Here is a 26695-nt window from a genome sequence, read left to right as displayed (position 1 = left end):
TTTTATATTGGAAAGTTTTGATGACAGTTCTTCTGCAAATACCTGAGGCTACCGGTGATGAGGATTAGTTTTTGGTTCATTCACTAATCAATTCATTTAAAAGCAGAACTGGAGGATGAGAAAGACAAAGCCATTTAGAGTGCATTTCAGGCAATACATGCTTTGAATGGCACAGTGGTCAAGATAGGTCCAATTAGCAGTCCCAAGAGAAGTTAGAAATTATGAGGGAATCTCATGTAGCTATCTCAACTGCCTTGCCTCACAAATGCCTATTCTCTGGGAAAATGTTGGCATTTAGCTCCTGTGGCCATAGATGGAAAAAGGAAAGAGGTGCCATGACTTCCAAAAGCTGATTGATCCCTAAAAGTCTTTAGTTTGTCCAGGGACAGAACCGCTTCAGCTGAAAAATTCACACAAAAACATATCTGTCCATCCACACTCGACCAGAAAACAGCGGGGCACTGCGAGTTTTCCAATAAACCTGAGCAAGTGACTTTGATTACTGATTACTTTGCTGACTAGAACACATTATCTGAGATTTATAAATAATTGTACAATTTCATAGATGAAAAAACATATTTTTTGTGTTTTAATTTGAATAATACACTGAAAAGGTTATAATCAATATGATTTTTATATAACAGTTTTTAGTTTATCAGACATTTGTTCATACACCAAATTACTGGTCAAAGTGAAATTTTTACCTGATGATGGTGCTAGAGGAATACAAAGTATTGTAAAATCAGAGTTACTTAAACATGCATTCCATAGAAAAAATGCCTGAAATATAATTGTCTGACATTTTTTCTTAAACCACATCAACCTGTCTGCTGAACCCCCCAATTATAAACAACAGGTGTCATGCCTCAGGATCTAACATAACTCAGCCACTGCTATGTTACAATTAGTGGCAATTAGCTTACTGTTCGTTCTGTAGGGGCATCCGACCATGCCATGCTTCTCCTCATTCCAAAATACAGACAGAAACTTAAGTGCAACAATTCAACATCCAATTCCATTAAGTCCTGGACTACTGAAGCTTTTGAAACTCTGAGAGGCTGTTTCAAATGACCTGATTGGGACATATTCAGTGAGGGTGCTGACAGTGGAGTCGCAGTTTTCTCTGGTGGACAACCACAACAGTTACACTGGTTAGAAAATGACTCAAGCACCTACTGTATCTTTGGCTTTCCATTACTTTAATTTCTTGTTACTCATCAGCCAACGCCAATACCAATTAATCTGGAATTAGCTAAAATTGCCCAATAAATTTGGCCTGCCGATGTATCAACTGGGCTCTACTTGTAACCATGTGGAGGCTCTGTAGAAGGGCCTGCTGTAGACCCTAGTAATTCTTCAGTCTTATTGTTTTCTTTCTCTTATTCATTTACAGTTTTTTTTTTTTACAATTTATAACCCACATCTCTCTATATTGAGTTCACTTTTTCAAAACTTCACATCACTTCTCTTCATCGATATGCAGCTCAGCACAACAGTTAATCTCACATTCAAAATGCACTAATGCAACCAAAACACTTCACTTTACATATCTCAGGATCAACTCTTGTACCAAAACACACTGAAAAATGTTCTCTCAACAGTAACCCAAAAACACTAACAAAACATCTGATCATGTTGCTGGTGGTTATAAACTCTCCACCTCCACGAGGAAGAGAATTCTGCTATGGGATTGAGGAATGGAGAGTAAGGTGGAAGAAAAATGATACCACCATTGGATGGGCCGTAAACCTCTCTGTCACTGGAGTTTATATTATACCAAAAAATATGGCTGTTTCCTGAGCATGGTTTGGTTGTGCTCAAAACCAGCAGTGTACTGTGATATCTTACGTGGACATATGGGTGTCTGAGGTCCTTAACCTGTTCAGAGTTCCTTTCAAAGGGGACAGTGCACAACTGCTGCAACCTGCTTTGATGTCTTAATATTTTTGCAATGGTTGCGATGCTTACACTTACAACTTTTCCAAATGTTGTATTATCTACCAATACTCTGTCTCGAATTTCTCTGAGATCTATGATATTGTTGTTTACGACCATATAAATGACTGCTGTTTCCTGTTCAGCAGTGAAAACCCTTCCTCTTCCCCCAGTAGGAGGTAAGCACCTGATCCTGAAGAACAAATACAAAACCAATTAAACAGAAATGCTCAATTTACAGTACTATTGAAATATGCAGTTCAGTCTGATGCTATTATAGAATACAAATCTTATCTATTGGTTCTCTTGAAATTTTGAACATTTATACCCGAGTAAAGAGTGGAAGATTTGGCTCTCTCATTGATAAGTCCTCGGTTTACCAAATGATCAGTGGCTCTTATCTTATCTAGGTCTACAGATCTAGGTCTTCCTCCTCTTAGCAGTCTTCCATCACACATATGTACTGAACGGTGCAGCAGAGGTATTCTTTAATGAGGAAGAATAAAAATTAAGTTATGTTGTGGAGATTTTGCTGGTTATTGGTCAACTCATCAGTGAAGAAAGTGTTCAGGAGCCTAAGATGTCTTTGGTTGAGGGATAGTATTTATGGATGAAAAACTAACATCCTGGAAAAAGCTGTCCAACTCAACAGTTACATCTTCTACAATGGTCCTACAGTTTTTCAGCTCCCCCCGAACCTCTCGGTTAATTAACACCCCACAGTTTACAATCAGGATAAGAGTTCAGTAGCTGTTTAGTGACACAACAGTTCTAGAGGTCTGGTTAAAGGTGTAACAAGTGTGAACTTTACCTCCATTAACCTAGGCGCAATTTATTCCATCTCAATCCAGGTTTTATCATGAGTGAACTGCCACCATTTTCCTCTAGAGAAGGTCAAGAGATATGCAACATAACAATTATTCACTTCACCTCTTACAATGGGAAATTCAAACATGACGGGGTTCAGAGTTAGGAAGTGAGCCAGATTCATATGTGCATCAGTCTTTTCTGACTCTTCTCCCCCAGGCTCTCTCATTGCAAATGTCAATACATCTCTAAGTTTTGTTTGGACTTACGTTGCTGCTGAGTCCCCAGGGACTCGTTGATCTCTCCTTACGTTCAGAGTCTGGTTCATGGTTTGCTTCCTTAGGAACAACCTTTAAAGAAAGCCCCCTCTAATGGGGCACGGGATCAATGACACCGACCATGTCATGTGCAGGAAAGCCTCCCTGCTGTCCATCATCTGGAACAAGAGAACCACCTGATTGATCTGCTCCCGGCCCACGCGCACTCACCAGGAAGGAAAGGAGGAGTAACCGTCCTGCTCTACCCTCGACTTTCAGGACTGTCCTAGCCATCAGCAACAACTGGTAGAGCCCATTCCACCTGGGAGACAAAGACACCTTTTCCAAAGACTTGATTAGTAAAAAATCACCTTCCTTAAAAGGATGAATTTGTTCCTCCGATGGTTTGGGAAGCCTATCAGACATCTGTAAACGATAATTTCTCAAAATCTCTGTTAGTTTTTTCACATAGTCATGAACTCATCCGTCCAAAGTAGGGTATTTTTGCGTGGTGGTACAGGAGGGCTTGTCCCTGTGGACATTGTTGTTCCAATCAACACCTCATGAGGACATAGTCCTGTATTTGCACTTGGTGCACTTCAAATGGAATCAACACAATAGGCAGTGCATCAGGCCATTTTAGACCCGTCGACATTACAGCTTTGGTCAACCTTTTTTTGATAGTTGCATTCAATCTTTCAACTATACCTGAACTCTGTGGGTGATAAGGAACATGCAAGTGCCACTTGAACCCTAAGGTAGCTGACAGACTCCGAGTGGTTTTTGACACAAAAGCTGGGCCTCTGTCACTATCAATTCCCTGTGGTACTCCAAACCTTGGGATCAACTTGGCATATGTACAAAGTCTATCTGCAAGTTTACAAAGGGACCTGATGGGGGTACCAAATGGTCATGTTTCACTGTGCTGTTTGTCTTTCTAGTCTTTTGGCATGTTAAACAACTATCTACACGTGTTTGTGAGATTTCTGTAATGTCGGGTGCAAACCATTATAATAATAAGCAATAAGTTAATGACATCATTTATTGCCCCTCTCCCAACATGTGCTGGGCCATGTGCAACATAGGAGGAGACCTCGGGGGCAAACCGGTCGACCATCAAGGTGGAACCAGAAGCCAGGCTCCACATCAACTGCACAACCTTTTCGCAACCAGAGGCTTCACTCCCTGTCATGATTGTGATTTTGCATTTTAACGACATCATTAGTGGTTCTAATAGTAGATGTGGATTTGCAGGTTGTGTGGAGGCACATTGGTGTACCATGGAGGAAGAGGAAGATGCAGCTTGTTTGGCTGCAGTGTCAGCCATAGCATTTCCTCTTGAAACAGGATCAGTACCATTATCGTGAGCAGCACATTTGAAAATTGCCAGCTGAGACGGATGCAAAATAGCACCTAACAGGTCATTACCAAAGCGTGATGCAGTAGCGATCAGCCAGAAGATGACATCAAGCCTCTCATCTTCCATAATTGTATGAAATCATGAGTGGCGCCGAATGTGTATTGCGAGTCAGTGTAGATAGTGGCGACCTTATCAAAAGTTAGAATACTGGCTGTGGTAAGAGAATACAGTTCTGGAACCTGTGCTGAAGTTCCAGGGGGCAGAGCTTGTGCTTTAACCACTTCCCAATCATTCACATTTGTTGAATTATTGCTGCTTGAATGGGAAATGGTTGCTCTCATTCTGGCCCTTCATGGCCTGCCTATTCTTGATTGTAATATGTGTGTTGCACGTCCGCCCCCTATTGAGCTGGGGGTGGACTAGAAGGAGAGGCTGCCTGTGGGGGGTCCCATGTTTGGCAACCGTATTTTGGGTTATTGCTCCTGTTCTGATGGAGACCGTTTCTAGATTTTCTGGCCCAATGCCTTGTTATGGAACATTTGTGAAAATTTCTTCATCTTGATCAATTCTTGTTTCTGTTATTGCACTGCTCAGCCCCCTTTTGTGATTCAAATTGGAAGTTTACATGTTGCACCATCTGTTTACGACAGGAGGTGGATTTATTGGAAGTAAAACCTTTGTTCCTCTGTAACGCCATTATTTTGTTTATTGTTGCATTCCAATCTTTTGTGTGCCAATCAGAGACTGATAGTTTGTAGGCAGCTGCCACTTGTGGCTTCAGGTTTTGCAGAAAAGTTTGTAACGCAAAAAGTTCATTTTCTTCTCATTTTATTCCGGCATTGCTATCCCACTCTTCACTCTTCAGGCTCGGACTCTTTTGGTACTTGAACATAGTGAACTACTTTTAAGAAGTCATTACGCTGTCGCACACAAATTGTTATTGCTGCTTTTGCTTCACTGTTTAACTAATCAATCAAAGTTTCAGTTTTAGGCCATTGACCGTCCTCTGTCACATCAGGGAAAACAAACTCATCTTTACACAAAATCCATTCAGTGCTATATGTGAATGTGATTAGCTGTTGAACATCAGGTATTAGACGTTGTAAACAGTGCAGGCTTGTTTTAACCACATCCAATACTCTTCAGGGAGTGTAAGTGGATTGGGAGCCTTTCTTGTCATATCCATGATTTCAGAGGGAGCCCATGGTTTGCAGACAGGGGTGGCACCTGCTATAATTTTTGGAGCATTTAATGGAGGTGCATTTGACAATTCAGACACAGGAATTTTCAAGTTTTTGTTACGGCAGTGAGAAGCACGAGAGGCTTTAGGAAGTCTGTGTCTGTGTCATTCTTGGCCTTACTACATGCTCTGCCTCAGCACTATGGTCTGTGTTAAGCTCCTCCTCCTCCAGTGTAGCTCCCTGTTCCTCTGTTTCTGGGTCAGAGCCGTCACTGCTTTCCTCTGGTGTACTTGTGTCTGTCTCTGTCAGTTCAGATATGTCAGCAAATGCTTTCTTCTTTTGTTTTTCTTTTACTTCTGTTTGTGTAACAGTTTGGCTCTTCCGGCTAGTTCTACAACTTTTCTGTCCCTTTCTTTGTCAGCCCTGGCTCTTTTCCTGCCTAATTCTTTCCGCCTCTCTTTCTTTTCTATCCCTTTCTTCTGCTACACAATCTTGCGTCTACCTCATTTTAGCTGTTTTCCTCCTGTACTGCCTGCACTCTCTGTCCTTCTAGAGCTGCAGCTGTGCATAGGAAAAAACCTTCATCTGTCTTTGACTATGGTGAATTGGCTTGCTCAGCTATAATAGCAGCTGAAAAGGGATTTGTAGTAGTTGCTGATATGTTGAAAGTATTGTTCTACTTTTTTGTTGTTCTGTCAGTGGCAACCCTACTACTGTTAAAATGCTTCTACTTTTTTGTTGTTCTGTAAGTGGCAACCCTACCTCTGTTAAAATGCTTAAAGCATGGGGGGAAGGGGTTTTAGCTTGGCGCTATGCCCAGCCATACATCATAGCTTTAGCACAGGCCTCTTAATCATCGGCATGTAATTGTTTTATTTTCATCATTACTATAGCTCTTGTTTGCAACCCTGTTTCCGGCCTGGGCATAATACACGCAGCTACACACTTAGCACTACGTTCAGTCACAGCTTTCAACTCATCACAGCTCCACTCACCACCTTTTTCATTCACTCTGACTCCACATTGCTGGCGAGGCACTGTTAACTACATCTGCATGCACTCTTTCATGTATCCAAAAGCAGGCCTCTTTGCACTATTCCGAAAACGTCCTTTCTATAATTTAAACCTCAGGTAGGTCTCTCTGTGTCGAGTGCAGCCCGAAGCGGCCCGGAAAACAAAATAGCCACTCCATGGCACTGCGGAACTCGCAGTCTCTTTTCTCTCTTCTCAACCACACTCTCAGCTCTGTAACCAGCTTTTATCAATTTTATGAGATCTATTACAACATCTTTATTTTCTTTAAATGTACAGATGTCTTTGTAACCATGTCAGCTGTACAGATTTCTCACTTTTTGTTTTTGCCAAACTCAAATCAATGTTACAGTTGACCCAGAGTTTTCAGCCAAGACACTGAAACTCCTGACCCCTCTGATTGGGTGTTAGGTGTCTTAACATTTCAGGCAAATTAAAAAGGATCACACAGTTTCTTTATGATTTCATCAAACACAGACATGGTAAGCCATAATGAAATTTTGCACTTACCACGTCTTTTAATCTGCTGAATTCCTGTTCCTGATGCCAAATTGTTGGTGAGATTCTGCTGGTTATTTGTCAATTTATCAGTGAATACGTTTTCAGGAGCCCAAGATGTCTTTTGCTGAAATATTTATTGAAACTTGGCCAAGGAAAAGGGAGAAATTAACAATTCAAATTTTATGTGCATGATGCCATCTCCATTCTGAAGCTCGTACCCATGTGCTCAGTCTTTTAACCCCTACAGATTATGCCGCAAATACTTTACGCTATTCTGTAAAAAGGGAATTGTTTTTACCCGTGTTACTTCAGATCACGTTGCATGTATCCTTCAGTATAACGTCAGCGCATCCTGGTCTGGAGCCTCTGTCACATAGCTATGCCCATGGATTCTAGCAGACCCCAATCTATGGCATCTAGGCAGGCAAAAGAAGCCATTTTCTTTGACCTTGGCTACTACAGCAACGCTGCTTCACTTTTATCAGACTGGCTCAGTTTTCCCCAAATAACCTCAGAGAGCTGCCCAACGTCTCAAGGAGAGAAGACAGTGTGCCTTTCAGAAAGATTTACTGCTGTTTCGTCTGAGACATCAAGGCCCATGCTTGACCTGCGTAACCCAACAGAAAATTCCCTAACAAGTTACATTCAACCAAAGGTCCAAAAATTCACACCAACGAGGGTCTGTGGCTCTGGGATTTTCCTGGTGTGAGGATTTGATGCATTGTATGATATACAGTAATTCAGTGTCTGTGATTAAACAAGAGCAGCTGATACTGTCATGATATGTTTTAACTGGTGTGGTGAGGCCATGACGATAAGGACACACAGCAAATCAGCAGACAGGATGGAGTGTGATTTAATTTTCTCTCCACCATAGTCTTATATTAATTGAGTCATTCGTCAGCGCCAACCTTTTCGGTTTGAAGCACAAGTTGTTTTCAATGTGTGGAGAGCTCATTTTGGTGATGTTTCACTATCTGCTGGGAACAGCTGCTCCCCCACCTGTCTGCCATGTACTCCTCTGGCCTGCATCGCTTTACAGCCTGACTGGTAGATATCAACTGTGGAGACAGGAGAGGGAACTGCTTCAGTTCAGAATATGTGTTAAAATATAATGTCTAGCATCTTTAACATCCCAGCCATCCCAGACTGACAAACTCTAATGCCATATTCTCAATTTTTAGTTAACTTATTTGAATGTCTTTTATCTTTGTGTATACTACTACATACATGTATGTGAATATACACATATAGCTATAGTTTTTATAGTTGCCATAAAACTATGCAACTTTTTATTTCTTATCCCTTACCAACCCCCTTTTTGTGCATGTATTTAGGTTTTGTTTTATTTCAACCAGTTTCTTTCCTTTTTACTTTTTTTATGATCTAATTAAAATTTATTTAAAATCTAAATTGGAACTTGACATGTTACATTACTGTATCTATTATTTGTTTGGAAATTCATTAAGTTTGAAAAAAGAAAAAGAACACAACTAACACCCCAAACCCACAAACCCTCAACCAGCAAACCTTCATAAAGGGACTGTATTTTATTCTAGTCTGCGGGGCTACTGTGACAAGTCGGTTCTGACACGTCATTAAAATGAAGACAAGTATACATCTGGTAGCTGAAAAGGACAACTGTCTTAACTATCTGGGTTCAAGGTGGTGACAGCAGTCAGTCAGTATTGTAATGAAATGTTTACATGGCTTATGTTTTACAGCCAGGTACCCATAACTCACGATTCCTAACAGACCACTGCAACCACAGCTGTTTTTACGTCTTTTAAACAAAGTCCAAGTCAAGTATCAAGTTTTTAGATGGCAGGTCCAAGTCAAGACTCAAGACTTTAGGGGTCGGCATGACATGCAAGTCAAAAAGCAAGTTTTTGCAGTCTATCAATGTTGAAAATGTATAAAAATAACAATAGCACAAAGCCCAAAATCAAATCAAATACTTAATTATTTTAAATTATAAAAGGAGATTTTATGTCCAGTTGCAAGTAGTGAATCATAGCATTTTTATGTGTCGAACACTTCAAGGAAAACACTCAAAACAAAGGTTGCAACTGGGCAAAAAGACCAGTGTCTTTCTGTATGGAAAAGTTTAGTGTTTCTATACATCTCTGCTTCTTGATTTATTCTCAACAATCTCTGCTTTGTCACATTGAAATCACAATCTATCTTTATTCTGAATTAGACTAACATTTCATAAAAGCTATATTTACACTAGTGGAAAAATCAGCATTATTTGAAGCCAAGTGTAACTAGCAGCGCATTAGTTATACTCATTGGCTGTTGACTTTGAGTTTGTGTACTTATATTAAATTGACTCTCTACTGTATGTGTAATATTATAACTCATGGACTAAGTGCACAAACTATTCAGTACTACCTTGGTTAACTTAAACCTTTATCGCAGTGGTCACTTTATTTTTATGTTGAACCAACTTGATATTTTTATAATGTATTAATATTTTTCCTTTGTAATGCAGAGAGCTTTCCATGATGATCGTGGTGCTGTAGTTCCTGAATTCCTGAATTCACCTTAATCACCCCAAAGTAAAGTGACACATCATATTGAGTAGTTACAAAGTAGGTCGTCATTAGTTCATGATTTTGACACTTAGCTACTGAGTCTTTGCTGGGGAATTCACAATTAGTTCTTCAATAGCAAACCAGAGACAATAAGATTCTCGGAAGAAATGTTTATCTTCATTCACAGAACATATATATATTGATATTTACATTCAAGTCATATTCTACAGTCATATTCATTAGTGAAGCTGACACCTTAAAAATAAATGTGATAAAGTATGTAGCAGCAAGTTAGCTTAAAGATTTGATGGAGCTGTGTGGAAAAGCAATAGCTTCAAACACAAAGTGCTTTCATGAAATGTATTTACATATTTACAAAATGTCTCAACGTCTGGCAAAATAATAAATAGCATAAAATGGAATAAAAACTGAAAAACATCAAAAGAAACAATTGTTCAATGGCAGGCCAATGAACTGAGAATTGTTAAATTGGATTTTACCTTAATCAACCCAATAAAAAAAAATAATAATAATTTGTCTCAGTGGGCACAACTGTAGTCCTACTGCACCAGAAGGGAGATTGGCAGAAAAATGACACAAACTTTAGCAAACGTTTTAGGTCTTTAAGTTGTTGGCTGAATGGGGCAGCAGGTTTTCCTTTACCTTTTCTTCTCCTCTCAACATCCATGTGGGTTCGCTGGAGTTGTTTTTGCAAAACAAACAGAGGTCATTTTCTTGTACTTTATCATTGTGCATATTCAACAAAAAGAAGAAAACGATCACTGTTCACCAAAGCTCAACAGAATGAAACTTCAATCCAGCATTGCATCACATAATACAAGTCTATTTTCAATTTAATCTCGAAAACTTAATATTACATTCAACTCATTTAAAGCTCTTGTATTAAAGCCATCTCCATAAATCCTTTGTGCAGGACAACAGATTCTGACCACTTCCCCTTGTGGTTCTGTCTCCCCCTCTCCCTCCCTCTCTCTCTCATAAAACAGTTAAATCTGTGTATTAGCCTATCTATTCAGCTCCATTGTACTGGGCACTGATTCTGGACAGAGATGTTGAATTTTCTTGCTTTTTTTAACCCTCAGGAGTTGCTGATGACGCCTGTCGTCACAGCATAGAAGTCACATAGAGCACTGCTGTCAATTTGCAGGAAACTCTATGCAGATTTTTGTTTGATGTTGGTAGACCACATGTAAAAAACATAAGATCATATATATTTAATATAAAAATCATATTTACATATGTGTCAAAAGTATGCTAAATGGGAGGGGGCTGGCACTGCATTAATCTTAATATCTTCGTCATTTTTGTTATAAGAAGAAACTAAAAAAAAAAATTCCTTAATCTGCTGACTCTGCTCCACAGGCAGAATATTCTAGGGGGTGGTGGGGGAGGGTTAAATTGCATGGAGAGGCAGGAGAGAGAAGCAGGAAAGAGATGGAGAGAGAGATTGTGCTAGTAATTTGAGTGTTATTGTGCATTTTTGGATTTTAGGAATTTGGAGTTGGAAGAGTTTGAGAATCGGTTGGAGGACCTTGGAGTTGGAGTTGGAGTTTTTTGGTGAGGAAAATGAAGCAAATGCTAAATGCAAGCTATTGACTTGTTCTATTAAGTACAAGACGCAGCTAAGCAGAAGATCTGCAGAACGTCAGTCGGAGAGTGATGGCTTTGATAATGAAATTGACCGTCTTTTGTTATTGACAACGAGAGGTGAGATAAACTCATGAACATTTGATTTATTGCTTTTATTTTCCTTATAACTCTCTTTGTAAACTTTGTACACTATTTTTATATGTGTATATGTGTGAGTGTGTATGTGTATATGTAGCGCATCTATCTTTACATATTTCTTGAATAATCTTGAATCTTTTTATGTGAGTTATTGTCATGTAAATATACAGAGATGATGATGATTAGAAACCAGTAACATCTACAACCTCAACAACGAGCATGGAGGAAGCCTGGGAGGGGAGATCAAACCAGGTCAAGATCTCCACAAGCCCAGTCAGCACATCCATACCACAGCTCTTAGCCCTGGAAAACAGAAAATGATCCTGATACTGTCCCATGAACCAGTAGTTTCATGGTCCGCAGAACACCAGGAGTCCAGGTGAACACACGATCCACACATTCAACAGTGGACCTTTTCCTGTGGTTTTTCTTCATTGATATGATTGGGGAATTTGAAAATACACCAACAAGCCAGCAGCAAATAACAAGGAAAATGGAGTGAAGTACAAATAGACTGACACTGAAATTGAGGAACTGTACAAATTCCTTGGTCTCCTCAAATATATAGTGTTATTGTCACAGCAAAAAAAAAAAGCTTTCATATAGTAGTATAAAAAATACAGAAATAAAATGTGGGTTTGACGCAATTATTGGCACCTTTTTGATGAATTTAAATTAGTTCCTCAAATAAAAGAAAAAACAAATAAGACTCACCTGTGCTTCACTGTTCGAATGACCTGAATTAACTAATGAATTATGGTTTTACCAAACAGAAGGCGCTGAATGTTTACAGTTTTTTTTTCATAATTGTGAAGACAAGAGAGCTGTCTGAGAGCATCAGAAGTGCTATTATCAAAAAACATAACAATTCCAAAGGCTACAAGACAATTTGCAAAGATCTTGAATCCCTGTTTCAACAACTTGTAATGTTATCAAGAAGTTTCAGTCATAAAACTGTTAAGACACTTCCAGGATAGGGCACTAAGAAGAAACTCAATGACAGAAGTCTGCGAAAGTTAATGCAGTTTGTGGAAAATACACCATACAAGGCATATAAAGAGCTTCCAGGCTGACCTGGAGATTTCTGGATTGGTGGCTTCAACCTATTTAAACTGGCCATCAATGAGTCCTCACATAACTCCCAATGAAAATGGTGTAAATAGTTTCAACCAGGACTGTACATTTACAAATCTGACACATCCAGTATGCATGGACTGTCATATGATGCTGTCAAGGACCTCATTCAGCCATCATATCTTGGGACCGGATAACATAGTTATATGGCTAATTTCTACAGCAGCAACAAATTGTTCCTTGACTTGGCCAGCATGACCTTTGGAGCCTGCGGTACCAACAGGGACAACAGGAAAGGGTTTCCCAGTGGGAGAGCAAATGCTCTCACAAAGAAAAGCAATAAAGGGAACTGAAGCCTCTTTTATGCCAGGTGCCATCTAAAAACATGCTTATATTTATGGCTGCATCTGCTTCCTCCCTCAGCAACTCTGCAATGCCTGGGTTAACATCTGCATAAGCCAACCTGATCTGCTCCCTGGTCCTGTGCAGTGACTCCAGGCCTCTCTCAATTTCTGCCACTAAAAGGAATATAGTGAGAATGAAAATGAATGTAGTGTATAACTAACTGTTCATCAGGTCAAGTTTTATTCATACAGTACACATTTTCTTTTTACTTTAGTGGCAGAAACATAACATACATACAAGACATATGAATGTGTTCTGGAAATGACAGGTGAGCAGGTCTCATAGGATTATTCTGGCAGAGACTCAGAGATGCTGACAGGAATAACTCAACCACGATTAATGATATTGTGGCGGTCCCTAGTGGTAGGCTATATGACCTCCGAATACTTCAGAATAGAATAGAAATGGAGCTTAATATACTTAATTGTCCCTGTTGCTCTGATGTGTGTGTGAAAGACAAACTATGATTAGCCTATTGTCCATGTTTTGTCAGTTGAGAAATAATAATTCAACTCGAATGTCCTGATAAGTTCTAATCATTAAACTTTGTCAATTTTGCAAGGCTACATTATTTTATTATTGTTCACCTTTGTCCACTCTGCCACTGAAAGAAAAAGTCTGTACTGTAAAAGTAAAACTGACCACAAAATACTGAATGAAATGGCACTTTATTATTCCATATTACGCAACGGAAGCTAAAGTAGAGCCTGCAGTAATATAGCCTAAGGGCCTACAATGAGGGAAAAAGGACACACAACAATGCCATCCTTCATTAGTTTCTGATGTTACAGCCAGAAAGAAAGAGAGAAAGAGAGAGAGAGAGATGCGTTTCTTGTTTTCCTCAGCTTCAGGTTTTCTCTATCTCAACCCTTTTTCCATACGTGTCAATCTCTTGTCATGTCTCTGATAAGTTTGCAAATTCGTTTGCAAATTCGTGCGCTAAGAGCACCATACACACATTCATGTCAAAGTAATATGGATCCTTGTTAGGTCTTGAAGATGGGTAGGCATATATACACTTTTGCAGTCCCCATCTCTTTCATGCAGACTGTACTGTAGAAGCAAACTGCACAGAACCCACAACTCTGTGGATCAATTTTAATTTTAAGACCTGTCCCTGCACAATTAGGAAAAATTAACTTGCTGAACATTTCATCAGTTGATACGTTACTTTATTGTTCCTCCTGTCTTCTTGCAAGTGGCAATTGTTGTCGTCTTTTTCTGTGAAGCTTTTCCAGCATTTCCAGATTATGAAGGTCCTGCTGAAAGCTAGCCCAGAAAGTTTTAGAGCACGTCAGTGACGCATCTGAACAAATCATGTCAGAAATTGACACCAGCCAATGAGAGTTTGTGCTTAGGCATAAACCCAACTTTTTTTTTGACAATTGGTTGCTGATACAAATGAAATTGCCATGATTTTACCTCATAACACTGAGCAGGATAGCTTTACAAAAATATCATACATGAAATGGTGCAGGCAATAATTGTGGTGCTGCATGTTGCATTGGAAAGCTAACTTTTAGTGAATTTACAAAAAAAACCTACAGATACACATAGAAAAAGTGTGGAAAAATAAACATTTTCATTGGCATCTTGGAAGTTTTCTTTCCACTATTTTGAAAGAAGACGTGTTAAGGAAGTAAAATAGCCCAAAATCTCAAAATTAACCAGTGCATTAAAAAAACTGTTTTTGCCTGCTGTTTCTCGCCTTAATACTTATAGAGCACATGGTGCTATGGGGAACCTTCAATGCAGCACATTTTTTTTGTTGTTGTGTAGCGTAGATTGATGAGGGAAAAAATAATTTAAACTGTTTTAGCATAAGGCTGCAACATAACATAATGTGATCTCCTTAAACCTTATATTCCATCCGTGCTCTTCAGTCTCAGAAAAAAGGGGTCCTGTCTATTAAAATAAAGAAAGAAGGCTGCAGGGACGTTTCCTATCACTCCCCCTATCATTCTCATTTCCTGCAGTATAGTCTCATTCCAGCTGTTTTGTCTCTGGAATTTCATCCTCCAAGAGATTCAGTGGTCACCTTAGTATTGGGATTGTTGAACAGATAATTAGAGATGACATGAGCCTCATATGTTTACAGAAATGCTAACTGCTTGGCTGCACTTCACTCACCATTCATAAAACAGTGTGTAAGATCCATACTAAAAGTGTACGTACGGCCAAAAGCCACAAATGGCGCACTTTGGCAAGCTTCATGCTCTGCCCAAAACAAAGTCTGTGGGCTTAGGGCTGCAGCAGCTGTTAATGCAACAAACAGACAATTTCCGAAATTAAAAAAAGTGGTCAGACGTGGAGGTGGGTGCCTTGAATGCTTTGCAGCACACCATCAGAGTATAGACTGACCAGCAGAGGCACAAACGCACCGAAGCTCACCTCTTGGTATTTGTTAAGCAACTATAGACTATAGACATGTACAGAGTTGATGAAATCACACTCTAAATATCTAAAAAAAACACTGTATTTGACTCAAAAATCCAGCATATAGGTGTTTCTCTCATTGTCACAGTTGATTATGAATGCAGGAGGTGTTGGGTGAGGTGGCTATAGAAGGTAGAGAGTGTGTGGCAGCCACCGTGTTGTCTCCAGTTCCCTCTGTGCAACTGACAGCACAGCTGTGTTCCATGCAACAATTTTACACACAAACTTTTTTGAAAACTAAAATCGTACTTGGTTATATATGCAGAGTATTAGAAGATATTATTAAAAAATACGGAGGCTCTATATGGCTCTAACTCACCACCTCACCGTGTGCATCTTCAATTTCCCGTCTCCAAAATGTTTGTATGCATGGGTCAGAGTTTCTGTACAGTTGCACATAATCTCCCATCAAGTTTGCTTATATAGATAACAACTTTTGCGTGGGAAGTGGCATATGCCTCTTTCAGTCCCCATTTTGTGTGTACAGTTATAAATGAGACCCCTGTTCTTATTGGAGTGTTAGGATTCTGCCTAAATCGAGACTCTAAACTTGTTCATCTGGAGGAGGAGTTTATGATACACTTAAGGTGCAGCACAGTGGATTAGTTAGCACTGCCATCTCACAGAAAAAGGGTTCGAACCTGCAAGCCGACTGGGGCCTTTCTTTCTGGAATTTGCATGTTCTACCTGTGCCTGCGTGGGTTTCCTCTCGGTACTCTGGCTTCCTCCCACTGTCCAAAGACATACAGGTTAGGTTAACTGGCCACTCTGTGAATGTGTAAATAGGAGCACGAAGGGCTGTTTTTCTCTAAGTGTCAGCCATTTGATTGACTGACGAGCTGTCCAGGCTGTACCCCACTTCTCGTCCATTGTCAGCTGGGGTAAGCTCCAGTCTCCCCGTGACCCTCAATGATAAATGGGTATGTTACACCGCAGGCTTCAGAAAGGTTCCTGAAAGGATCAGAAGAGGGTCATTTCATGCCAACTCACTTAGATTTCATAACTTTACACAATTCATGTCATGGATTTTCTTGTAAAAATGATGTGAAAACTTCTCATAAATTTATTACAAGCTGTAACTTGCCAATTTCCTGAACCCAATGAAAAACAGGTATCACACAGGGACATAAAAACTTCAAGTCAACATATTACAAATATTTACAGATGAAATAAAAGCACTGAATGTAATATTACAGCCACTGAAAAGGGTGAAAAATTAGCTATTTTCAAAACTCTATTAAATGATGAAGGAGTAATATAACATCTTGTATTTATAGATTTTGTATTTATCTGCAATGGATATTAGAACTTTCCCATAAAAAGTGTCAAAGAAATTAAAATAATCCTTCTCCGGAAAATATACATTCAAAATATCTTTAAAAAAGTGCTGTTTTTCAGTCCCAAACTATATTTAAAAGGACCAGGCACTCTGTTGTTGTTTTTTTTTGGAAATATTAATTTTTATTATTTTTTTGAAAATTAAAGATTATTCTTTCAAGTAATTTTTATTTTTTTATTTTTATTCATTTTATTACTTTAAAATATTCATCAGCAACTATTTACGCGACACATGTTGTAAATTATCCTGAGGGTTATTGGATGTTACATACAAATTTCAACCCAATCCAATGAAAAATTGTTGAAGCTTAAAATAAACAGAAATTCACAGAAATTATTAAGTTTAGCTCAGATTGCCAAACTTAAAAAATTCATAACTAAAAAAGTATTACAAGATGAGCTATATGATTTTTGCAAGGTCCCATGTATTTAATATCAGCTTTCACATGACTTTTTTCAAGAAAATCCACGACATGAACTGGGAGGTCCTAGGTGAGTTGGTATGGATTGACCGAATGAAATGAGCAACAGGTTCTGTACGCTGTCCAATCCCAGAAATGTCAGCAGCTGAGTTCTGCGGCAGGACTGTAACCTACACACTAGCTAAATAACATTATATGTACTAACACATATGTATAATTGGTTAATATTAATCAAATATTTACAAATACCAAATTTTATTTCATCAACCGAGATGGCTTTATAGAGTGAGGATAATTACACTAACTGCTAACATAAAAAATTCCTCCTGGTCACCTGCCAAGAAGAGCTTCTTAACTAGAAATTATTACCTTTTTGGGTGGAAAATAACTTTAACTAGAGTCTATATGAGATAGCGACTGAGATATGAGCCAAAGAAAATCAGAGAAAAAACAAACTAACGTGTACATGTTTATTGCCACTACTACAAACTAAACAATTCTACCACAAAAACACAAAAAACAAATTAAATATTAAACAAGGTCCAGCAGCAACGAGAGTGATGTTTGAAAAACCAAGTTGATACTGAAAGGCATGCATAGTGTGATATAAAAATGGCCAGCAGAAATAACCATCACTAGAAGGGAACCTAGAAATTTTGGACAAATCAAATTGTAATTCAAGAACCAGGCAGGTTAGGGGTAGTGAAGGAAGGTGACTTGCATGTCCCTAGAGGGTAGAAGGTCAGAGTGGAGATGCTGTGGGTAGGAGTCAGGCTGCAGCGATGTGCTGGCCTAGGTCAGAGAGTGACTGAGTGAAGAGCTTGCACCGATCAACAAGTGCTCCGGTAAGGAACTTCTAAAGGTGTTTTCTTTCTTTATTTAAACAAGTTAGCAAATTCAAAGACATTTGACCAAAAAAGGACATCTTTTCACTCTGGGGGCTTTCTTTGAAAGAAAATTAACTGTACATAAATTTATCTTGCTGAATACAGAGCTGGACTCCTAAAATTCCAGAGATTAAAATGCTTTTGTCAATTCAGTTGTTGGGCACACTGAAAGTGCGCTCTAACTTTAGAAAGAGGTGGCAAAATTTCTCTTTTATGACTTGAGACAAATCCTCTGGCTCCTCAGGGTCATCCTCATCCTCCACAAAGACTGAATCACCCTGAGCAACAATGGGATCAGAGACTTCAGTATCCAAGACTTCAGTATTAAACTCCTCTGGGGCATGTGGAGTATATTTTCTGTGTCTATGAGTAGCAAAGATGGAATGTATGCTTGTACTGAATTTGCAGTTTTTGAACACACACGCAACTTCTTCAAACCTCCTCAAATGGTTGCCAAGATGCTCAAAATATTGCCTCTCTCCATAAAAGTTACTAGAACTGCATAGTAAACAACTAAATAAAATAATCTCCCTTGGTGTTACTGACTCCATGTGCTATCAGGACAAATGGGCCCAAAGGGATTTAATATTTTGAATGAACAATCTGTGTAAGCATGAGGGACTGACTGACTGTTGCCACCATTTCCATGTTTTAGCCTGAAGTGCTTTAACAATCCTATCCTTTTGTCTGATTCAAAGCTACATGTTCTACACACCCTTCACATGTTGTGGCAGCTGGAAGATAAATAAATACATCTCAATTAATAAATACATTTCATCTCAAAATTTACCCATGTTACATCTATGAAGATTCTCAGTCATCCAGGTCATGGTTATGCAAGAAGAGTTGAATCAAGGGCAGCTGGACTTGGTTGTAGATCTTGAAAATGTTTTACCTCTCATGCCCTTGATTCAACTCATATAGGATAAACCTTACATAAAAAAAATGAATTCCATCTTGAACCTATAACAGCAGCAATTTTATCAACTTACTCTGCATAATTTATAAAGACCAACTTGAAATCTATAGAAAGTACAATCTGTATATATACAGGGTCATGAGAAGTAAGGATGCTGCAGTTGCTGCAGCACCCCATGTTGGAAAAGGTGGACATCACAGCACTCTCTGCCAGATAAAAAAAAATTTAACTTATTCAAACATTTTAAATAATTCTCCTGTTGTTATTTACCTAAGAACTTAATGCTTGAACAAATTTTGAGAAATAAATAGCAATACTGATTAATTATTAATTATTAAAATAACGTCAAGCATCATGGTCAATGGGAGTCACTAGTCTAGTCATCTAGTAGCTATTAATGTTGCATCATTCATGGTAGCTAGCTATCACAATGACACAGAAACAAATTTTATATTTAGCACGCTAGCTGCATTACAAGAGCTTTTCCAGGCTTCTAACTTTGTTTTTCCTGGTAGCCAATTTGGAACAGAAACATTGAATCATGCATTCACACCAGCTTAATATATGGAAAGGGCTGCATTACGTTGCTAAGATCGAGTGTTGCGTTTTGCTTACCTGAAAGCTGAGGAAATAAAGCTTATCAGTGCAGACAGTTTTAGGGCAGACCATCTATTCGTGGCATACAGCTTTGGGAACTACCGTAAAGCCACTGCAAAATTCAAGGAACATGAAAGATCCAAGTTGCACATTGATTCAATTCAAAGACATGCTGCTTTGGGTAATGTGCCTCTCAATGCCTCCTATCTGATGCTCTTGCCAAACAGCAGGAAATTGCATGTCATGTTCAGGAGCCATTAGATTCCTGGGCAGCAAAGGTATCCCTTTCAGGGATAACATCACACGTGATGGAAGAATTTATGAACTGATGCTGGAATGAATTTATGACCTCCCTAAAGAGCGAGAGTGGATGACGAGAAGAGACAATTGAATACCTAACACTATACAAAGTGAAATTATACAACAGATAGCCCATGCTATTGAAAGGGATATTGTCGCCTGTTCATTTGAATCCACATTTTATGGAATATACAGCTGATGGCAGTATTGACATTAGCACCACAGAGCAGTTCTTGTGTAATTTGCAATTTGTTGTCAGTAGCCTGGAGTCTCACTGTTTAGTTTTGGAATTTTATAATGCCCAGGACAACACTGGACAAACTCTTTTCTCCTGCATCAAGGATTTGTTTTTGAGAATGAACATTCCTATTTAGTGCCTTGTTGCATATTACTTTGATGGAGGCAGTGATATGTCTAGGTGCTTTTCGGAAGTCCAGGCTCGCCTTAAAGAATTATGCCCTCAGTCAGTGTATTTACACTGTAACAACCAGGCATTTGACTTGGTTCTCCAAGAAATTACTTGCGAAGTGGGCCTTGTGGCTGATACTTCGAACTTTGTGTTGCTACTGTTATTGCGGAATCACCATAGCACTCGGTTTTCAGTTGCGAGGATGTTGAACATAACATCCTATGCCTTTGCCTGAAAAGAGGTGTGTCCGCCCCACGGCCATTAAACGTGTCTCTTTCTCTTACAATACTTTGATGGTCCCAGTGATTTTGCTGAAACATAATGAGAAGATTCTCAGGGGAAACAGCAGATCAAAGATTGCTGAACTGTGGAACAAAGCCTGAAAAGGGAGAACATTTTTCGGTCTTCTCTGCCCAGCACTGTTCAAACCCTGCGAGGCAGTGGCATGGACCCTGCAGAGCTCCAAGGTAAGTGTCCTTGGTGTGCTTGAATGTGCGAATGTTCTCAAAGAGTTGCATAGTGACATTTCAAGATGATGAAATTCTGGAGGATATGGTCCACAAGGTTGTAGCATCTGCCTCGGAAATCGAATTGAAGATGGCAGACACCACCGCAAGATTGAGCAGAAACCCGGGTTGCTTTCATAAAACCAAAGAACCAGAGGCAGTGGCATACAATGCAGCAACAGTGATTTGGCAAGGCAAGTTTTACCTGGCTAATGACTTGTTTTCAGCGGAGCTGAAGAGACGGTTCAATCAAGAGATTACCACACTAGCAGTGAACCAATAGAGGGCAATGAGAGTGGCAGCTGAAGAACAGTTGATTAGGACCCCTTCAGCTTCCCAAGGAACTGGGCACACACTGCCTTGATCTCCACCTCAAAATGCTTGGCGATGTCACCAGAGAGTGTCGATGTAGCACAGTGAAAGGAGCATCATGTCTATCAAAGCTTCATACTCAAATGAGAGGACACCTTGAATTAAACTCTATGGGTCATCAGAGTATGCCAGTGCCATATTTTCCATTCAAAATGGTAAATTTTGCTGCAAGATGAAAAGTTTGAAGCAATAAACATGCCACTAAAAAGAAATATTATTGCTGCAACCACACAGTAAGTAGTAATGTGTGTCACTGCATGACACCGGGCCATGTTTGCTAGCTAACAAGCTAGCCGGCAAAAATGATTGGACTAATATCAAGTATTCAATATCACTGACTTCAGCTGACTAGCTAACAGTAACGTGAAAAGGTTATTGAAGCACATAAACATACTCACAGGGCTTCACATCCATGAATTTTCACATCAAATGGTTGTCCATGCTCCACTCAAAGTCAGCTGTCCTTGAACAAATCGTGGCCTGATTTGGCATGTATCTTGAGGTACGAGCACAGAATGTCCTGTGATGATACCCATTGAGTATGCATAAAGTTGCTCTCCTTTTGCAACTCCTATTGCAAAAGTACATTTTTCTGGCTTTTGTCAGCTTGTACATTCAGTACATACATTTTGTTAATATTACTTGGTGTTATGGTTCAAATAAATTAGCATGATGACACACAATTACATACAAAGACCTAGAAACACAATTTGAATTCGAAGCACTGAAAAGCAGTGAAAAACCTCTTGTTGAAGTTAAACATATAATCAATGTAATATATTAAAGGGCCAAATAATCTTTCTTTTTCAGTGTATAGGGTAAATACAACCTCCTCAATAAACACATCAACCAGAAGGACCTCTAAAACCTTTGACAAATACGAATTCCAACAGAACCTATTAATCCTCCTTAATGACCACTAGGACCACCTATAGGACCACAAGAACCTTCTCAGTAAATGCAAGAACCAACTAAAAGACTGCTAGAACCTCTTCAGTGACCATTAGAACTATATGCTATACTCATACTTAAGGTGGCTCCTCTTAATGTGAGGTCTCTTACCAGTAAAACGTTTAAATAATTGTATTTTATCTGTTTATTTAGATTTTATGTTTTTAACTGAGTCTTGGTTACAAACTCAGGATCACTATTAGCTTATTTACCTGTATCCTCCAAATTATCATTATTTTAGCAAACCCAGAAACAGTGGTCGTGATGGTGGCCAAGTAAACATTTTTAGGAGCCATTTCAAAATCGATCAGCAGCTATTTGGCAGAATTTCCTGATTTTTCCACTTGTTTTAAAGTAAAACAAACTTGTTCTTTGGTGATTTTAATATTCATGTTGATAACTCTTCAAATGTTCATGCTGCTGATTTTTAAAACATCCCATCATACTGCAAACTTAAACAGTATGAATGAGGACAGACACATAATCCTGGCTATTACAGCCATAGTGCCATGGATTGTTTGTTTTTGTGTTGCTCTCCTCTCTCCTGTGCCTCGGGTACCGCCCCTCCTCCTGTGGAGCAGGTTAATCATCCGCAGCTGACTCCCATCACTAATCCACAGGTGTATAAAGGGGGAGAGAGGGAGCTCAGTTGAGGTGAGTGGGCCATGTAGCAGTTTGGGTGCTGCGACTGCGACTGCGGCTGCGGCTGCGGCTGCGGCTGCGTCTGCGTCTGCGTCTGCGTCTGCGTCTGCGTCTGCGTCTGCGTCTGGGGCTGTGGCTGTGGCTGTGTCTGTGTGGGACGATACCAAGATTTCTCGTCTCGTCTTGTCTCGTCTCATCTCGTCTCGAGTTTCTGTCTTACCTTGTTCCGTTAAGCTGTAAATAAATCTTTTTTTGTTCCCGAGATAATCCGTTTCCCTGTTCTCTTTTCCTCCCGCGCTCATTTTTACATATTGTACAAATGTCACTCACTTTTTTGCCCTGGACATTTTAGGGGGATGTAACACAGTGGGGGATCGCCTGGGATATCGAAGGGAGATTGGAAATCGGTGGTTATTTTGTTGATAGACCAGAGGTTGTTGTGTGTTGTTGCCAGTGGCAGTCGCGGTGAGTGCAGGTGTAGGAGTGTCCACTATTTAGCTGCATAGCAGCTTCCTCAGCTATGCAGGTGAGTGTTCAGCTGGGCTGTATCAGCTTTTCCATTGGGCACTCGTTTATTATTTTGCCTTTTTTTTTTATTTTCGCGGTAAACCCTGGGCAGGGATAAAGCTCCCTGGCGGAGGTAGGCGTTTCAGGGCTCCGGCTGCTGAAAGTCGCCTTGAGCCCAGCAAGCTGAAGAAGACTTTAGGTGAAATTTGGGTTAGGCAGGATCTGGGGAAGTTTGTTTTTGTGAGGCTTTGTGTTCTGTATGTGGCATCCGGCATCGGTGTCATCGTGTCGGCCACTGGTAGATATGAGTGTGGTCCACAGGTATATGGTTGAGTTTGTGTGAATGGGCTATGGAGGAGCTGTCCGAGCAACCACCGGTTAGCTTCGCTCCTGGTTCAACTGGGATGGCGGAGGAAAAACCAGTTACACTGCCGCAGTTTGATCCTTTTTCTGTTGAGTCCACTCCAAGTTCTAAGGTAGATGCACAGTTGAAAGTTTGTGTTGCTCACCTCCAGTTTGAAAAAGAGGAGTGGGATAGGGAATTTCAGCTTCACAGGGAGTTCAAGTTGAAGTTACAATTTAGAAGATATGACAGCAATTAAAATGTAACAGTTGGAGCTGCAGTTGGGTTCAGGTTTTTCTGGGGCTGGTAAGGTGCCACCATCTAGCTCTGCAGTTGTTTCATGTTAGTAAAAACATTCCTTTAGTCCCTGTGTTTCACGAATCTGAGACTAAGACTTATATCACTGCTTTTGAACGCATAACTGCTGCGTTAAGCTGGCCGCAGGATGTGTGCGCCATTTTGCTACAGTGCAAATTAACTGGTAAAGCTCAGGAAGTGTGCGCTTCACTTTCTGCTGCTGATAGCCTTGTGTATAACAAACTTAAGGTGCTATTCTGCGAGCATATGAGTTGGTGCCAGAAGCATATCAACAGCATTTCAGGTGTCTTAAAAAACCCCCAGTCAGACATATGCTAATTTTTTTTGCAAGGGAGAAATCTTATCGCTGCCCATCAGCATAATCCCAGATTTTTGTTCAATACTGTTGATCAACCGGTAACTCCGGTTTTGCAAGGGAGAAATGTTATCTTTTCGATCTCTGGTGTTCAGCTAGCAAGGCTAATGATTTGGTTTCCTTACGGGAGTTACTGTTGTTGGAGTAATTTAAAAACTGTGGCTGAGTGTATTATGATGTATTTAAACAGTGTTCACCGCAGGCTGCTGTGTTGGCAGATGAGTTTGCTCTTATGCATAGAAACAGCTTTGTGAAGCGTGACATTTTTTTTTCCCTCCGTGATTCCTCTCCAAAGACTAGTGACATTTTACATGTCAGACTTCACGTGTCAGTACACTTTTGTCAAGTCCTAGGGTGGAGAGATGGTATTTCTTCTGTCACAAGCCTGGTCATTTAGTTGCTGCCTACGAGACATTAAAACGTAAGCAGCAGGCAGCAGTCTCAAAACAGTCAAAAGGGGTAGGATTGTTTTTTTTGTAGCTGTTTGTTCTTTTCCAATTGATGGTGTTGACTTCAGTATAGGTAATGACATAGCTGGAGGGAATGTTCATCCTACACCTGAGGTAATGGATGTTCCTATTTCTGAGTCTGAGCCTGATGTCTTGGCACAGAAGCATCCTGATGTGTTCAGTGTCAGTGTTCTGACCAGAGCTCAGGCCTGTAGATGATTTGTCTGATTCCCTGTTTGCTTCAGCCTTGACTGAGGAAAAGCTGCCCCGAGTGGTGAGTCAGTGAATTGTACGTCCAAAGAGCTTGAGAATGTAACAAACTGTTGCTGCTCCAGACGTGACACTGCCACTGACTCACGGTGCACTCATCCAGGCTCAAAAGAATGACCCATCTCTGGCCAAATGCTTTGCTGCTGTTGATGGCATTGATTAAGTGTAGTAAAAAGCAGTCATACTTACTGGATGATGGTTTGTTTGTGCGTAAGTGGGTTCCACAGGCGGGAGCTACAGTCAGTGACATAGTTGAGGACTGGAGGTCAGTTCACAAACTAGTTGTTCCAGCTGGTTCTAGGCAGCATGTGTTAGTTTTGGCACTTGAGCATTTTTGGTCTGGTCATTTTGATGTAACAAAAACTGATGACCATATCTCAAAACATTTCTTTTGGCCCGGAATGAAAGCTTACGTTGGGAGTTTGTGGTTTCCAGTGCGCTACCGGTCACTGTGTACACCGACCGTAATCCCCTTGTTATTACTAATGCAATTGGTACAGGGTTGTTGGCAGAGGGTTACAATATTGTAATTAAACAAAAAAAGGGAGTTGACAATGTGGTGGTTAATGCACTGTCCTGTGGGTGGAATACCTTAAACTGTTTGGGGTGAGTGAATAGTGAGAATGTGACTTATTTTGGTTATGCATACTCACCATGTAAACCTATTATTCTCAACTGCATATGGCACTGATACTGTGTTTGTTTTTAAAGTATGTAACCCTTTCCATTTAACAAACTGTGTTTTTTTATGGGAGGGCGTGTTACCTAGTGCCAAGGATTGTTTGTTTTTGTGTTGTTCTACTCTTTCCTGTGCCTCAGGTACCGCCCCTCCTCTTGCAGGTTAATCACCCGTAGCTGACTCCCATTGCTCATCCACAGGTGTATAAAGGGGGAGAGAGGGAGCTCAGTGTTTCGTTAAGCTGTAAATAAATCTTTTTTTTTTTTGGTCCCTTGGACCTTGTTTTTACGCTGGGTGCAAGGGTCCCCACCATGGATACTATAGACATGACTGTCTCTGACCATTAATGCATAGTTTTTAACTGTGAAATTGATAGCATTGTATTTTTAATGAATAAAGTGTCTCAAGATTCTGTACACTTTTTTTTATTAACATAGTCCACTCCAGTTTGAACTCTGTAATACCAATGAAGTGACGGACTGTTTTAACTCTGCGTGTACATCCATACTGAATCGCATCGCTCCTTTTTAAAAATCAGGTCAAAATCAACAGAAGCAGCCTTGGGTAGACTGCAATATTCGTAGCTGTAAGTCAGAAAGTAGAGCAGAGATGGAAGAAGTCAGTTCTCCAAGTACATTATGAAAGTATGAAGGAGTTTCCACTACAATATGGTTAAAATGCCAGAGCTAAATACTTACCTAATCTTATCGCTGCCCATCAGCATAATCCCAGATTTTTGTTCAATACTGTTGATCAACCGGTAACTCCATCCCCTCCTGATCCCCCTGCAGTAATCGATGCTGACTGAAAAGTTTTAAGGGACTTCACTGACAAGGTAGAGTCCATCAAAGCGTCTGTGACACTGTATGGCACAATTTCAATGTTTATCAATCACCCCAGAACACCTTAAACCACTTCTATCCTATTTCCATGTCTGTGCTTTTATTAATAGCATCTCAAATGAAAATATCTTCAAGTCCACTTGATGTAATACCCACAAATTTTTTTCTCAGGATCATCAAATCTATTGGGCCCTGTCTTCTGTCAGTTTTTAACAGTTCCTTATTTAATGGTTGTGTTACAGATTTTTTCAAAACTGCTTGTGTACAACCTCTTTTAAAAAAACCTGGACTGGATTTACCCTTCCCCAGAACTAC

General features: G+C 39.8%; 1 pseudogene; it reads right to left on the bottom strand.

The window, feature by feature from the left end:
• LOC120801602 overlaps positions 1-22814 on the bottom strand; it is a 38351-nt pseudogene extending 15537 nt beyond the window's left edge.
• Between the last annotated feature and the right edge of the window lie 3881 nt (positions 22815-26695).

This window comes from Xiphias gladius, chromosome 16 (genome assembly GCF_016859285.1).
Source record: "Xiphias gladius isolate SHS-SW01 ecotype Sanya breed wild chromosome 16, ASM1685928v1, whole genome shotgun sequence".
Lineage (NCBI taxonomy): Eukaryota > Metazoa > Chordata > Actinopteri > Istiophoriformes > Xiphiidae > Xiphias > Xiphias gladius.
This window is presented reverse-complemented; position numbering and strand designations above follow the sequence as displayed.